At 36.9% G+C, this 17,709-nt stretch overlaps 1 protein-coding gene across 4 annotated transcripts in view; it reads right to left on the minus strand.

The window, feature by feature from the left end:
- LOC108313790 (ankyrin repeat and SOCS box protein 3) overlaps positions 1-17,709 on the minus strand; it is a 176,836-nt gene that overhangs the window by 4,946 nt on the left and 154,181 nt on the right. The window lies entirely within an intron of this gene.

Consider the following 17,709-nt stretch of genomic DNA (forward strand, 5'->3'; position numbering starts at 1 on the left):
TGTTCTTGTGTCAGTTTGCTGAGAATTATGTTTTCCAGATTCATCCATGTCCCTACAAAGGACACAAACTCATCATTTTTTATGGCTGCATAGTATTCCATGGTGTATATGTGCCACATTTAACCTGTCCAGTCTATCATTGATGGGCATTTGGGTTGCTTCCAGGTCTTTGCTATTGTAAATAGTGCCGCTCTGAATATACGTGTGCATGTGTCTTTATAACATACGTGTGCATGTGTCTTTATAACAGAATGATTTATAATCCTTTGAATATATACCCAGTAATGGGATTGCTGGGTCAAATGGAATTTCTATTTCTAGGTCCTTGAGGAAGCACCATACTGTCTTCCACAATGGTTGAACTAGTTTACACTCCCCCCAATAGTGTAAAAGTGTTCCTATTTCTCCACATCCTCTCCATCATCTGTTGTCTCCAGATTTCTTAATGATCGCCATTCTAACTGGCGTGAGGTGGTATCTCAATGTGGTTTTGATTTGCATTTCTCTAATAATCAGTGATGATGAGCATTTTTTCATGTCTGTTGCCCTCATACGTGTCTTATTTTGAAAAGTGTCTGTTCATATCCTTCACCCACTTTTGGATGCGTTTGTTTGTTTTTTTCTTATAAATCTGTTTTAGTTCTTTGTAGATTCTGGATATTGGCCCTTTATCAGATGGGTAGATTGCAAAAATTTTTTCCCATTCTGTTGGTTGCTCATTCATTCTAGTGATTGTTTCTTTTGCTGTACAGAAACTCTGGAGTTTAATTAGGTCCCATTTGTCTATTTTGGCTTTTGCTGCCAATGCTTTTGGTGTTTTGGTCATGAAGTCCTTGCCTACGCCTATGTCCTGAATGGTTTTGCCTAGGTTTTCTTCTAGGGTTTTTATGGTGTTAGGTCTTATTTTAAGTCTTTAATCCATCTGGAGTTAATTTTAGTGTAAGGTGTGAGGGAGGGGTCCAGTTTCTGCTTTCTGCACATGGTTAGCCAGTTTTCTCAACAACATTTGTTAAACAGGGGATCCTTTCCCCATTGCTTGTTTTTGTCAGGTCTGTCAAAGATCAGACGGTTGTAGACACGTGGTGTTGCCTCCGAGGCCTCTGTTCTGTTGCATTGGTCTATATCTCTGATTTGGTATCAGTACCATGCTGTTTTGATTTCTGTAGCCTTGTAAGTCAGGTAGCATGATGCCTCTGGCTTTGTTCGTTTTGCTTAGGATTGTCTTGGCTATGCAGGCTGTCCTTTGTTTCCATATGAGGTTTAAGGTGTTTTTTTCCAGTTCTGTGAAGAAGGTCACTGGTAACTTGTTGTGGATAGGGTTGAATCTATAAATTACTTTGGTCAGTATGGCCATTTTCACGATATTGATTCTTCCTAACCATGAGCATGGAATGTTTCCCCATTTGTTTTATGTCCTCTCTTATTTCCTTGAGCAGTGGTTTGTAGTTCTCTTTGAAGAGGTCCTTTACAACTTTTGTTAGCTGTATTCCTAGATATTTTATTATCTTTGTTGCAATTGTGAATGGGATTTTGCTCACGATTTGGCTCTCTGTTAGTCTGTTACTGGTGTATAGAAATGTTTGTGATTTCTGCACATTGATTTTGTATCCTGAGACTTTGCTGAAGTTGCTTATCAGTTTCAGGAGATTTTGGGCTGAGATGATGGGGTCTTCCAAATATACAATCATGTCACCTGCAAATACAGACAATTTTGATTTCCTCCTTTCCTAATTGAATACCATTTATTTCTTTTTCTTGCCTGATTGCTCTGGCTAGAACTTCCAGTACTATATTGAATTGGAGTGGTGAGAGAGCATATCCATGTCTAGTGCCGGATTTCAAAGGAAATGCTTCCAGTTTTTGCCCATTCAGTATGATATTGGCTGTTGGTTTGTCGTAAATAGCATTTATTGTTTTGAGATGTGTTCCTTCGATACCTAGTTTATTCAGAGTTTTTAGCATAAGGGGCTGCTGAATTTTGTCAAAGGCCTTCTCTGCATCTATTTAGTTAATCCTGTGGTTTTTGTCTTTGGTTCTGTTTATGTGGTGGATTACATTTATAGACTTGTGTATGTCAAACCAGCCTTACATCCTGGGGATGAAGCCTACTTGATGGTGATGAATAAGCTTTTTGATGTGCTGTTGCAATCGGTTTGCCAGTATTTTATTGAAGATTTTTGCATCTATGTTCATCATGGATATTGGCCTGAAGTTTTCCTTTTTTGTTTAGTCTCTGCCAGATTTTGGTATCAGGATGATGTTGGTCTCATAAAATGTTGGTCTCATAAAAGGATTCCCTCTTCTTGGACTGTTTGGAATAGTTTCAGAAGGAATGGTACCAGCTCCTCTTTGTATGTCTGGTAGAATTCAACTGTGAACCCATCTGGACCTGGACTTTTTTTGTTTGGTAGGCTATTAATTGCTGCCTCAACTTCCGCCCTTGTTATTGGTCTATTCAGGGTTTCAACTTCTTCCTGGTTTAGGCTTGGGAGGGTGCAAGTGTCCTGGAATTTATCCATTTCTTGCAGGTTTACTGGTTTATGTGCATAGAGTTGTTTGTAGTAATCTCTGATTGTAGTTTGTATTTCTGTGGAATCGGTGATATCCCCTTTATCGTTTTTTATTGCATCTATTTGATTCTTCTCCCTTTTCTTTTTTATTAATCTGGCTAGAAGTCTATTTTGTTGATCTTTACCAAAAAAAAAAAAACCAGCTCCTGAATTTATTGATTTTTTGAAGCATTTTTGGTGTCTCTATCTCCTTCAGTTCTGCTCTGATCTTAGTTATTTCTTGTCTACTAGCTTTTGAGTTTTTTTGATCTTGCTCCTCTAGCTCTTTCAATTTTGACGATAGGGTGTTGATTTTAGATCTTTCCTCAATTCTCTTGTGGGCATTTATTGCTATTAACTTCCCTCTAGACACTGCTTTAAATGTGTCCCAGAGATTCTGGCATGTTCTGTCTTCGTTCTTATTGGTTTCAAAGAACATCTTTATTTCTGCCTTCATTTCATTGTTTATCCAGTCGACATTCAGGAGCCAGTTGTTCAGTTTCCATGAAGCTGTGCAGTTCCGAGTTAGTTTCTTAATTCTGAATTCTAATTTGATTGCCCTGTGGTCTGAGAGGCTGTTTGTTATGATTTCTGTTCTTTTGCATTTGCTGAGTGATTTACTTCTGATTATGTGGTCAATTTTAGAGTAGGTGCAATGCAGTGCTGAGAAGAATGTATATTCTGTGGATTTACAGAATATACATGGAGAGTCTGTAGATGTCTATTAGGTCCACTTGGTCCAGATCTGAGTTCAAGTCCTGGATATCCTGTTAATTTTCTGTTTCAATCTAATATTGACAGTGAAGTGTTAAAAGTCTCCCACATTATTGTGTGGGAGTCTAAGTCTCTTTGTAGGTCATTAAGAATTTGCTTTATGTACCTAGGTGCTCCTGTAATGGGTGCATATATATTTAGGATCGTTAGTTGTTCTGGATGCACTGATCCTTTTACTATTATGTAATGTCCTTCTTTGTCTCTTTTGATCTTTGTTGGTTTAAAGTCTATTTTATCAGAGACTAGGATTGCAACTCCTGCTTTTTTTTGCTCTCCATTTGCTTGATAAATCTTCCTCCATACCTTTATTTTGAGCCTATGCGTGTCCTTGCACGTAAGATGGGTTTCCTGAATACAGCACACTGATGGGTCTTGACTTTTTATCCAGTTTGCCAGTCCGTGTCTTTTGATTGGGTCATTTAGCCCATGTACATTTAAGGTTAATATCGTTATGTGTGAATTTGATCCTGCCATTTTGATGCTAGCTGGATGTTTTGCCTATTAGTTGATGCATTTTTTTTCATTGTGTTGATGGTCTTTACCATTTGGTACATTTTTGGAGTGGCTGGTGCTGGTTGTTCCTTTCCTTGTTTAGTGCTTTCTTCAGGAGCTCTTGTAAGGCAGGCCTGGTGGTGATGAAATCTCTCAGCAATTGAAAAAACAGCTTTCTAAAGTCTCAGAGCTAGTAAAAAGCACAGCCAGGATTCAAACTGAATCTTGAAGCCTGTGTGTGTGCGTGTGTGTGTGCACACATGGGTGCGTGTGTGTGTGTGTGTGTGTGTATCTGGCAAGCCACTGCAGCCAAAAGCTAATTACCAATTAAAGGACAATACACATGCACATAATTAAGAATTGTATGATACGTCAGGTGTGGTGGCTCACACCTGTAATCTCAGCATTTTGGGAGGCTGAGGCAGGCAGATCACCTAAGGTCAGGAGTTCAAAATCAGCCTGACCAACATGGTGAAACCCCCATCTCTACTAAAAATACAAAATTAGCCAGGTATGGTTGGGCATGTCTGTAATCCCAGTTACTAGGGAGGCTGAGGTCAGAGAATCGCTTGAACCCAGGAGGCAGAGGTTGCAGTGAGCCAAGACGGTGCCATTGCACTCCAGCCTAGGCAACAAGAGCGAAACTCCATCTCAAAAAAAAAAAAAAAAAAAAAAAAAAAAAAAAAAAAAAAAAAAAAAAAAAAAGGAATCATATGATAGCAGTTTCATTTTCCAAGATGAAAAGTGTTAAATAAAGAAGTTAATGTCTGCTTTTATGTAAATCAGACCTAAAGCCTTTTGTTAGTACAAGAAATCTTTTATAAATCCCTGTGAAATGTAACAATGATTAACAGACCAGGATCAGAACATCAAAGACAAGTACTATCAAGGGCACAGCTGATACTAGACCAGCTAGTCTGATTCCAGGTCTAGGGTTCTTTATCTAATACGCATAGGGCTTGAAACAAATTTATTCTCTAACATCTTCAATATCTTCCAAGCCCCAGAAGTTAGCTCATCATCGTTTTTAGCTGACTATTTTAGGTTTAGTTTAATGTATTCGGCATTAAAGAAATCACTCAAATTGGTGTTTCACAATGCCAGATAAGTAAGCAAAAGTTTGTAAATAAAACCTGTGTCTAAGATGGGCATTTTCTTAAACCAGGAGTCATAGATTTCCTATTATATGTATAAAGATTACTGTATCTATAGTATATAGCACATTTATTTCCAACTTTTTTCATATCTATATCTGATTTAAATTTGACCCTTTTCTATAAACTTAAAGGAGAAATTATTGTTCTCACTTGAAAGAAGGGAAAACACAGGTAAAGTGCCACTGGAGGAAACAGCAGGAATACATATGGGAAGCATGGCCAAGCTACAAACACCACAGCTCTCCAAGGTTTAAGTACATTGACTATGTTCAGCTATCAAGTATAAAGAAGCCTTCTTAGTAAGATCACAAATGATAATTGGTCAGTTAACAGAAATTCACCTTAAAGCAGGTGACCAAAATACCATATATACTTTAAACATTCTAATTTAAAATGTATACATGAATTGCATATAGAATGCATCATCTATCGGTTGAAATAAATTTATTTATTTATTCTCCATGTTCTTGGATTACAGCAGTGATTGTAACCTAGAAAATGATGTCTGAAACTCTTCTATACTTTTAAGTCACTTTTCTGACCCAATAATTTTTTATTGAATATGTTAAGCTTAATTTATCTATAGATCTATTAGCATATAAGTAACCTTTAACTTTGCATTCCTATACAGAATTCCTCTATTTTGTTCATTTTATTATATGTACTAGCAGAACAATCAAAATAGAAGACTACATGTTATGTTATATAAAGTTTTGTTAAAAGCAGACACAATGATCAAAATAAACCTCACAATTCTTAATTCATTATGCTTATAAATGCCAACTTTACTACAGCACAAAACTATATCTACATCATACACACCCACGGTATTTTCTAAAACCATTCATCTCTAACATGCCCTCAGGCCAATGTTCAACCAAGCAATCTGCATGAACTACATTTCTCTGGTTCCTTTGTAATGTTTTCCACACCAAATGCATTTATTTGACTTTTGAGCCATTTACTACCATTTCTATTTTCATCATTAATATATTGTCTTTCTGGTTGGCTTCCATCCTTTTGTTCCCAATTTTTCTTAATTTACTTGTGTTCTCTCTCTCTTTCTCTCTCACTGACTATAACTAAAACCTCTAGAGAAAACAAACACACACAAAAATGAGTACCTGAGGACTCTGAAAAATAAGTAATAGATTAGGACATGAAGTCAAAACTTGGAAACACCAGTAGAGAGGCAATGTATGGATTACATGGAATAGCACCATCTAGTAATAAGACCTGTGCTGGCATTGAAAAGCCATTATTAACTAGATGTGTGGCCTTGCGCACATCATCAAAATACTCTTGACTTTCAGTTCCCTCTCCATAAAATGAGAATAATGCCTCATCTACAAAATGGGCATAATGACACTTCCCTGCATCAAAAGGTTGTTGATGAGGTTCAAGTTAGAACACATTTGCAAAAGCATTTTATAAAGTAAAATACCACACAAATCCTAGGCACCACAGAATCTAATGCTCTTCATATGTTTTGATTGAACACTCAATTAGTAAAGTCTCTGAGCACAGAACCCCAATGTATGTATTTTACATATAAATTCCATGTATATTAACCAAACATTATTGTACTATAAAATAATAAGGCAACATGAAATAACATAGGTATTTTAAATAATTTCATTTTTAATTAAAGGTATAAGACTCCTTTAAATATTAACCTTTTAACAAGAACAAGGTGATTGACTAGGTTTTATTAATTTAATTCTTAGTGACCTAGCAATTCCAAGAGTTGGTTCTAGGCCCAGTTTATTTTGAAACATGGATTGTAAAGGCTGGGTAGCTAAAAAGGATCCAAATTGAAGAAGTACATTGTGGCTTAGCTGAACTAAATCAGGATTCTATTCTAGCTTTTCTAGCAATTATGAAAAAGTTGTTATCAAAATTCATCTGGAAATTTCTATCTTTTCCTGATATCAATCAGTTTATCAGCTAATTAGAGAGTTTTGCATTTTTACTAAATGCAATTCAAAACAGAGGGGAACTATTTCCAAGTATGTTAAGTATGTCAATGTAAGAGTTTTTCTAGGTGACATATACTTTTCACAAGAAAATCACATAACAGGCTGGGCGCAGTGGCTCACACCTGTAATCCCAGCACTTTGGGAAGCTAAGGTGGGTGGATCATGAGGTCAAGAGATATCTACTAAAAATACAAAAAAGTAGCCGGGTGTGGTGGCATGTGCCTGCAGTCCTGGCTATTTAGGAGGCTGAAGCAGGAAAATTGCTTGAACCCAGGAGCCAGAGGTTGCAGTGAGCCGAGACCGTGCCACTGCTAGATCACATGGTAGGTCTACTTTTAGTTTTTTGAGGAACCTTCAAACTGTTCTCCATCCTGCTTGTATTAATTTACATTCCCACCAAGAGTGTATGAGGTTCTATCTTCTCCACATTGTTGCCAGAAATTACTATTGCCTGTCTTTTGGATAAAAGCCATTTCATCTTGAGTGAGATAATATCTCATTGTAATTTCGATTTGCATTTCTCTGATGATCAATGACGTGAAGCACCTTTTCATATGCCTGTTTGCCATTTGTATGTTTCCTTTTGAGAAGTGTCTGTTCAGATCTTTTGTCCATTTTTAACTGGATGATTTTATATATATATATATATATATATATTTTCCCCCTATAGAGTCGTTTAAGCTCCTGGTAAATTCTTGTTATTAATCTCTTGTCAGATGGGTAGTTTGCAAATATTTTCTCCCCTTCTGTGGGCTGTCTCTTCTCTTTGTTGACTGTTTCCTTTGCTGTGCATTAGAAACTTTTAAACTTGATGTGATCCCATATGTCCATTTTTGCTTTGGTTGTCTGTGCTTCTGGGGTCTTGTTCAATAAATCTTTGCCCTGTTCAATGTATTGAAGAGTTTCCCCAATGTTTTATTTTAGTAGTTTGAGGTCTTAGATTTAAGTCTTTAATGCATTTTCATTTGATTTTTATATATGGCCAGAGATTGGGGTCTAGTTTTATTCTTCTGCATATGGATATCAGTTTTCCCAGTACCATGTAATAAAGAGACTGTCCTTTTCCCAGTGTATGTTCTTGGCACCTTTGTTGAAAATGAGTTCAGTGTAGGTATCAGTATTTGTTTCTGGGTTCTCTACTCTGTTTCATTGGTCTATGTTTCTGTTTTTATGCCAGTACCAGGCTGTTTTAGTTACTATAGCTTTGTAATACAATTTGAAGCCAGGTAATGTGAATCTTCCAGTTTTGTTCTTTTTGCTCAGGATACCTTTAATGAGTCTTGTGTGGGTCTGTAGAAATTTTAGGATTGTTTTTTCTATTTCTGTGAAGAATGTCATTGGCATTTCGATATGAATTACATTGAATCTGTGGATTGCTGTAAGTACTATGGCCATTTTAACAATGTTGATTTTTTTCAATCCATGAACATGGAGTGTATTTCCTTTTTTGGTGTATCCTCCTCAATTTCTTTCATCCGTTTTGTGTGTGTGTGTGTGTGCAGGGAACGGAGTCTCACTCTGTTGCCCAAGCTAGGGTGCAATGGCATGATCTCAGCTCACTGCAACCCCTACCTCCTGGGCTCAAGCGATTCTCCTGCCTCAAACTCCCCATTAGCTGGGATTACAGGCACCCACTACCATGCCTGGCTAATTTTTATTTATTTATTTATATGTATTTTTAGTAGCGATGGGGTTTCACCACGTTGGCCAGGCTGGTCTTGAACTCCTGATATCAGGTGATCCACCCATCTCAGCCTCCCAAAATGCTGGGATTACAGGCATGAGCCACCATGCCTGGCTCTTTAATATAATATTTATTTTCTTCTAATAATTTTGGTTTTGGTTTGCTCTAGCTTTTCTAGTTCTTTAAGACACATCATTAGGTTATTTGGAGTTCTTCTACTTTTTAAATGTAGATGCTTTAGCTCTATCATTCACAGATTTTAAACCAGTGTCCGATACACAGCTAACATGTAATTAAGGAATCTACTCATTAAGGAATTTAATAAATAACTAGATTTGTACATGTCTCCCTATGTCTTCCATGAGAGCCTCTCTTTACTGAAGACTTCTGCCAGTGGCCCACATTTGGAACTAACACTACAGATTGAGTGGTTAGAAGTTCTCAAATGGACAGACTATGAGAAGCTAAAGCTTCTGTCCTAGCCACCTTTCCACCTTCAATTATGCCACTCTACCTAATCATATCAAACCAAGTTCATTATTATTGCTTTTAATATTCTGGAGAGTAAATACTTCCTAACTAGTGGATAAAGGAGATTATCAGAATTAAATTTAGATGAATAGTTTTAGGAGTCAGCCATAATGATTCTCATGGCTCTCATTGATTATGACAAAGAGAATTTCATTAAAAATGTATTGTCACTGGAAGCAACTAGACAGAAGCTGACCTCCCACCATCCAATGTTCAAAAGCTTTTGGATTGAGCCAGTTTATCTTGGGTAGTCCCACCACCTTGTCTCCAGTTTACAGGAAACATCTCATGGAGTTAAGCCGAGAAGATATTTTTATGATGAGATAAGGAGAATGTGAAAAATGCTCTTCTGTTTTTAAAGGGTGAGCTCTCAAAAATCTGCAAATGCAATGCAGTATGAGAGTTAAATAGCAGGTGTTAGAAAACCTGATGAGACCCTTAACATAGCCAATATGTAAAGGAGAGAGGAAATGGTTAGAAGAGTGTGTTAGGAAACATATGCTGAGGAGGAGCTGATTTAGAGCTGCATTGCTACAAGTAAGAATCAATAACATTAAAAGAAACAGGGGAGGAATGTTGGTCAGAGGACCTTTACATTTTGGAGAAAATGTTAGCACATCTGTGAGGTGTAGTATTAAGGAAAGCAAGTACTAACATGTGGTACTCATAGTGGGACAGCATGAGGAGGCATGGAAAGGGCCAGAGTGTGTAGAGCTTTATGTGCCTTGATAGAGTTTGACCTTTATTCTAAGAGAAATGGAGTTCTATTACATTCTCTTTTTTAAGGGGCATGGTATATTCAAACATGTTTTATTTAATAGTGATTTTGAGAATAACAGAAGCTGAGCACTCAGGAGTGTACTGAAGTCAAGTAAGTCAGAAACGATCGTCGCAATCAACAAAGGCAGTAGCAGAAAAAATGGTATAAGAATGGATTTGGAGGATATTTACAAAGTACAACTGATCGTATATGGTAACCTATCAACTGTAACCAGTGTTTCTCCAAAAATGGAAGAACTTTCTCACCTGCAATTAAAGCAGCTGCGCAGTATCACCAAACTAAGGAGCTACCTGTCCACCTTTCCTCCACCAGAGAAAATAAAAAATGTCCTCATAGAAGACAGTCTTTTCATGTTTCAATTTTATTTCTAACTTTTAGCACATTCTAACTTCCTAAACTTCCCTGTTAAAATTTTGTGGCCCATTATCGTAATAGCCACTAAAAAATAAGTCTTGAAGTGCTACTCTCTATAGCTTCCTTCAATCCTCTTGAGAACCAAGAGAAAACTTAGGTAAAATGAGGCTCTCATGATTGGGTCAGTTCTACTTCTGGACGGTTTACTCTAATTTTTAAGGTTCTAAATTCTGTAATTCAGGCCTACTGAGAAAGACAAATCATAAAGAAAATAAAAGGTATATTTCATTTTCTAACCAAGGGCCATGAACTCTGCCTTAACCCCTTAACAGTTTTTCACCCATTGCCCCCAACACCCTCCTCAGAACCATGGTTTTGTGCCTTTTATGTATTAGCCACCTTTAATTTTTTCATTTTCAAGGGAGCTGTCATCTAGGCAACTACAACAAGAAAGCTTTCTTTTCTTTTTTTTTTTTTAAAGACAGGGTTTTACCATGTTGGTCAGGTCGGTCTTGAACTCCCAACCTCCAGTGATCTGCCCGCCTTAGCCTCCAAAGTGCTTGGATTACAGGCGTGAGCCATCACGCCCGGCCCAACAAGAAACCTTTCCTTCTAATCTTGTTCAGTTCCCAAAAAAGCTGGATGATATTTAATACTAGCTTTTTCGTAATACTTATTTCAGACAGGAATCTAGTAAATATCCTACAGTTTATTCTCATTACTAGAATTAAGAGTCAGACTTCAAAGTTTTTAGTTTAAAAAAAAATTTTTTAAGAGGCATTTGAAGTTAACTTAAAATTTTAACAAAGTTTCATCTATCTCCCCACTGACAATTTTTGCTTCACGGAGCCTGGATAAACAATCACCATTTTAAGATTCTTTAAAATTTTACTTAATGTAATTCACATATTACTTATATAGTTGATCATTTTGGAAGATCTAAATTAAAGGGATGGTAGAAAGTCTTCTGGGATACGATCTGAAACCAGTGAGAAATGAATGAACTGCCTCCCTTTGGGGAATATCTTCCAAATGGCTGCACTAATTTTAATAGGAAATTTCTAAATGATGTAACTTACAAATAGAACTTAAAGGTGTAATAAGTCTAGGGAGATTATTATTCACTTAGTTGCAAAAATAACATTTTTGTAATCTCTGTAATAGCTGTAATCTCTGTTACAGCTATCACGTTTCTGTTCCCTACTGGCCTTAAAATGGATATTTGAGATTCAGAAAATATTTTTTCTTTTAATTTAATTGGGATATGCATGTTCCAGGGGCCTGTGTATACATATATCCAATGAAGTGGATACATGGAAAGAGTGGGATGGGCTTTCAAACCAATATTGGCGACCTTATTAGAACACAAACACACACACACAAACACACACACACACACACACACATGCGTGCACACAATTAAAAAAAAACCTCTGTTCAACTACTCTAAGGCAACAATTTCTCCTTTCTTAATGTACCAACAAACATGGTGATAACTTTAAAATAGTTTTCACAGCAAAATGTCCCAGGAAATGTGGGTACGATCCTTTGGTATCTAGTTTAATAAGAATTTCCCCACAAAAATAAAACCCAAAAAACATGGATTAGCCAGAGGCTATGTGAAGTTAAAATTGTAAGTGGGCAGTTGGAACTCTGTTAAAATTTCAAGTTTATAAATTTCTCATTAAAAAAACAAAAATAAAAACATCAGTCTGGCTCTTACAGATTTAAATAGAAGTAAGAGCAAAATGCAGGCAGTGTTAACCAAGGCATGAATCTGCTGAACTTGTGAGGGTCTACAACATGGCTGGTGTCTGGGAGGTTGAAAGTTCCCCACTCAACAAACAAAAGGTCATGCATCCACGTTTTTAAGATGACAGGCAATTACTGACAGGGTTGTTAGTAACAATGCCTCACCCAGATGAACAACATCCAGGGGAAATGCCTCTAGAGTTAAGAACCACTGTGACGAAAGTAGGCTCTGATTCTCACTAAATATTTAGCTTTACTAACTCTATGGGCATGGCCCCCATGGTAGACAAACTGCACAATTTATCCCATATGTTTTAAAAGGCCCATTATTACCCCACTTCACACCAAACTTTGAGACTTCTTAGTTTACTAAACATGTGCTTTTAAAACAGTAAGTTAGGGCTTTGCATATCAAGGTTTAAAATAAGGAGCACGTGGGCTATAGTTGAGTAATGACACCATAGAGCACTCATATAAATATTCTTGCCAAGTATTCTGCTCCATTATTTGTAGTTCTTTTTTTTTTCTTTTAAGAGATAGGGTCAGGCTCTGTCACCCAGGCTGGAGTGCAGTGGCATGAAAACAGGTCACTGCAGGCCTCCTGGGCTCAAACGATCCTCCTGCCTATGCCTCCCACGTAGCTGAGACTACAGTCACTCACTACCATGCCTGGCTAATTTTCTTATTGTATTTCGTAGAGATGGGACCTTGCCATGTTGCCCAACTGGTCTCGAGCTCCTGGCCTCAAGCAATCCTCCCACTTCGGCCTCCCAAAGTGCTGCGATTACAGGCGTGAGCCACCACGCCTGAACTATTTGTTGCTTTTATTGACCTTTCGTTGGTCAGTGACTCTGGAATAGGATCTGGTTATAAGTTAACTTGGCTGTAGGCTAGGTTATGCTTTGGTAACAAATAAACCCTAAAAACCAGTGTTGCAATACAACACAGGTTTATTTCTTGCTCATGAAAAATCCTCTGCAGGTCACGCAATTCTCCTAAAGTGACACTTGAGTGTCCCAGGTGTCATCCATCCATCTCAAACATGAGCTTTCAAATTGCTTCAGCAGGGAAAGGAAAGCAAAGAGTGCTTATACGCAATGGTTTATGCTTTGACCACTTGCCCCAGTCACGTTAACAATCAAAGACGAAAAATGCAGTCTTTTTTTGTTCCGGGGAAGATAAAAATGAAATGGAATTGGTCTCTGCCACAATGACAATATCTATTGTGAAAATGCTATGAGGTAGCTACTATTACCATCTCTTCTAATAATTGAGGAAACCAAAGCTCAGGGATTTAAGTAACTTCTCCATAGCTAGAAAGTGATGGAGGCATGTCTATTTAATTCAAGAGCTCCAACCTTTAACCATTATATTCTGTCTGCTGTCCATTCAGAACCTGCTCCAGATCATTACCAAAGGGTTGATGTCAACAGAAAAGTTAAAATTTTTCTTTGGAATGAAATAAAGTTGTGCTCCAACTCTCATTTTTTTAACAAGTGACTTAATGATACGTTCTAAACTGAGTAAGATGTTCTTGCTAAAGAAAAGAGAAAAACAAATATTCTTTTAAAAACTACTATGTCTTACTATCTTAAACGAGAAATGGCTTTAGCAGACAGCTGGAATAGTTCATTATTATCAGAAAAGATTACAGACCAACTATTCATAATCCTAAGCTTTGTTTCTGCATCTAACAATCTCATAAAATAAATTATCATATGTAGTTACCTTGCTGTATTTACCACAGATGATTTATCTTGAAAGGCATGTGAGAAAAGAGCACTGCTCAAAACTAGAGGCATTGCTCGAAATTTCAAGAGAAATTTTTGCTTAAATTGGATATTTGCTTAGCCCACCATATTTAGCTAGGAATCCTCATAACGTTCCTGGAGTACTTACCCTACCACAGATCAACCTTCACTTTTCATTTTTCTTTTGCTTCTACTTTTAAGATCAGCTGTTGCTTCAAAATATGTTCTCATTCCAATTTGCAATACAAAATATCTGCATTCTGATACTTCTTAGGTAGTATAACTTTGAACTCATTGCTATGTGCCACTATTAAAAACAAAGCTGAAGCCAGGCACAGTGTCTCATGCCTATAATCCCAGCCCTTTGGGAGGCCGAGGTGGAAGAATCACTTAAGCCCAAGAGTTCAAGGGCAGCCCAGGCAACATGGCAAAACACTGTCTCAACAAAAAATACAAAAAGTAGCTGGGTGTGTTGGCACATGCCTGTGATCCCAGCTACTCAGGAGGCTGAGATGGGAGGATTGCTTGAGCCCATGAGGTCAAGGCTGTAGTGAGCCATGATCATGCCATTGAACTCCAGCTTGGGCAACAGAGCAAGACTCTGTCTCCCAAAATAAATTAATTAATTAAATTGAAATAAAAACTGAGTTGAGACATATAATATTTAGAGAGAGCTGCTCAAAAGGCACATAGAGCATCCATTTCCAGGTATTCTGAAATCTAGCTCTTGGTCAAGTTACAGCAACAGAGGCTTGGGTAACTGAACCACACTATAATGATTACTTAAGAACTGCTTTTACTAAATAGTACTTTGGTATGATAACAATAGGCCACACTGAACACTAGTAAAAGAAAATCCCAAGAAATCATAGCTACCAAGACATTGTCTAGGAAACTGTAACAGCGTCCAAGAAAATCTATACTTCTAAGGAACAAGTATATTTTATCTTATGAACCCTGTCACCTACTGTCAATGACAACAGAGCTTAGAGCCAACTCACAGCCTAACCATAGATAAGTACCAAATTCCCATTGCTATACTTTCCCTCACTTGATTTTATATCTATCCTGTTTTTTTTCCCCATTTTTCTTTTCCTTCCACTTTTAATTTCTGTTTTACTGTTTTGTGACAATATGTATGTATTATATAAACTGTTTTAAATCCTTTTTAGAACAAAGCAGGGAAACACTGAAATAAAAAGATCAAGAAAGTTTCCTGGGGTCCTTCAAGGATCCTTTGGAGGATCCAGATCCATTTAACACTGTGGATAGAATTGTATGTATCTAATCATTAAAGGTTCAGGATGAAGTAAAGCCAAACGCTTTTATCCATAAGAATTTAACTACTTAGACCAGGAGTTGGCAAAATTTTTAATAAGATATCTATTGCTATGTAGTCAGGCTGACGTTTCTAAGAGGCATGTAAGAGGTACTTGATTAAAAGATTGTTACTGAAACTGCAACCACTCAGTAAATTTTACATGGTATACATTTCCTTTCTGATGCAAGAAACTTTTTGAAGACAAATCTGACTCAATGATTAAAAGATGATTAACAAGAAATGTGTTGTTACTTTTGTTTATGAACTACCATGGCAAGTTGCTACTTACTTAGGGAGGAAAAAGGAGAGGAAAGGATAATTTTGACCAAGTACATGGCATCTCCAGGACTTGAAAAGGGCTCAAATAAAAAAATGGAAGAAAAATCTTTCCCTAGAGATAGACACTGAATACTTAGTGGAGCTAGGAAGCTGGGAATTAGCTAAGAGTTTACTAACAGTGGCAGAGGTACAACAGGTATCTTTTAAAAAAATTTTTTAATATATTGATAAAGCAGTGGTTGTTAATATCATGATAAGTTATTGGAGGAAGAGGAGTAAAAGTAAGAATATCAGCCTTGTAAAAAGGTTAATCAAAGAGTTGTCCTGCTAGGCTTGTGCCCATTGGTACTAAAACTCTGATCATGTTTCTGCTTACTAGAGATCCTGTAGCTCAAAACGACAGTAAAAGAAGGAGTCCAGACGACCAACATGCAGAAATTGATTATCCTGATAATTGATGAGAAAAGGGTGCCCCCAAGAAAGCCTTGAATTATAGAAAGGAAGAAAATCACAATCCCATCTGAAACCCAGGCAACTAAGTTTTTCTCCCAGTCTTACAAAAATTCCAGCACTGTAATGGTGCCTACTGTCTGCAGAAAAGGAGGCACCAAAGAATATCCTGAGAGACCAATATAAGTAGGAGGAAGGACACAAGCTTTTCCCAAATAGGCTGTAACAAGGAGAGGGATAAAAAGCCTTCCCACGATAGGACAACACAAGAGTCACTGTGAATTTCTCAACTTCGGCGCTATTGACATTTATAGTCAAATAATTCTTTGTTGTGGGAGGCTGTCTTGTGTGCCGTAGAATGCTTAGCAGTATCCATGGCCTCTATGCCTTATATGGCAATAGCATCACTATAAATTGTGACAACCAAAAAAATGTCTGGAGACATTACCAAATGTCTACAGGAGAACAAAATCTCCCCTATGCTATGGATACAACAAATAACAAAATAGCTTCCAGTGTTAACTCGCTCTCTTGGTAAATAACACTCCCAAACCACCTCACCTCCTTAGCCAGGAAACAGGGAGACAGAACAGAAGAATCTTTAGGAAAAACAGTAAGTTCAATTTTGGGTATGTCAAGATATAAGATAGCAAATGGAGATGTCCAAAAGATAGTTGGATATATGAGACTGGAAACAAGAAAAAGAGGGCTTGGCTAGAGAAACAGACCAGAAAACCATTAGCTACATTAGCTAGGAAAAAGCCTCTGAGAAAGGCTTTTTTGAATCTTCAGCCAAAATAAAAATCTCTTAATAGATGAAGATTACTACCCTACACAAGTTCTACCTAGTACTTAATTAAACAAGAAGCCCCTGATGGATTTAGTCTACTGCAGGGTAATGTAGTACTCATGCACAATTTTTACCTTCATCTGGACAAACTTGCCATATGCTAAGGTCTTCAGGGTAAAGTCTCACATATCCTTACTAACTGATACGTTGCAATAATTTTCCCATTTGGCATATGCTCCCTCTTTTGACTCTGTTCTCAAATCCATTGTTCCATAGTCTATCTGTTCTGAACAGATATTTGTTCTCTACTGCTGCAGATACATAATTAGTAAAAGCAGATGCAATTCTCAACATTAAGAGTTACATGCAGTGAGTTTTCCAACATTATCATTAAAGAAATTCTATATGAGGAGGCTCAAAGACTCCAAATGAATTATTTTTCTTTAACAGAAACATCTCTAACAGTTTGAATACACCTCAGTTCAAAAGCTCATTTTCCTCAATGTCTGTTTTTGATTGAGAAAATTTACTTAAATGTAATTTTCCAAGAAATTAGAAGATACATTTCTACATATGCATAAGTTCACATGTTAAAAACATATTCAAAATGTTTTATGAAGTTATATTTCATGTAAAAATAGCAGTGAAGAAATAATTTTCCTAACTTAAGACATATACTATAGTTAAAAAAATATAGACAAAAAAATAAATCTGAAAAAGTAAACAGGGATATTATGCATATGTTATGTTTAATTTAAATTTATTCCTTGTGCACAATCTTCTCCCACTGTGTGTTCTTTCATTTTTTTCAACTAGCTTAAAAACTTTTTTTTTAAGTAAGGTAAGTTGAAATTTTGTTCTAGAACAGTCCTTTAAAATATCACCCAATTCACAGAATGTTCACTCAGCTCATCTCCATAGTTATACCATACCAACAGACTGGTGTACATTCAGTAAAGACAGGTGTAAAGAATAGTAACATTTCCGGTGGCTCAAGCCTGTAATCCCAGCACTTTGGGAGGCCGAGGCGGGTGGATCACGAGGTCAACAGATCGAGACCATCCT

The sequence above is a fragment of the Cebus imitator genome, unplaced genomic scaffold, assembly GCF_001604975.1.
Source record: "Cebus imitator isolate Cc_AM_T3 unplaced genomic scaffold, Cebus_imitator-1.0 Scaffold143, whole genome shotgun sequence".
NCBI lineage: Eukaryota > Metazoa > Chordata > Mammalia > Primates > Cebidae > Cebus > Cebus imitator.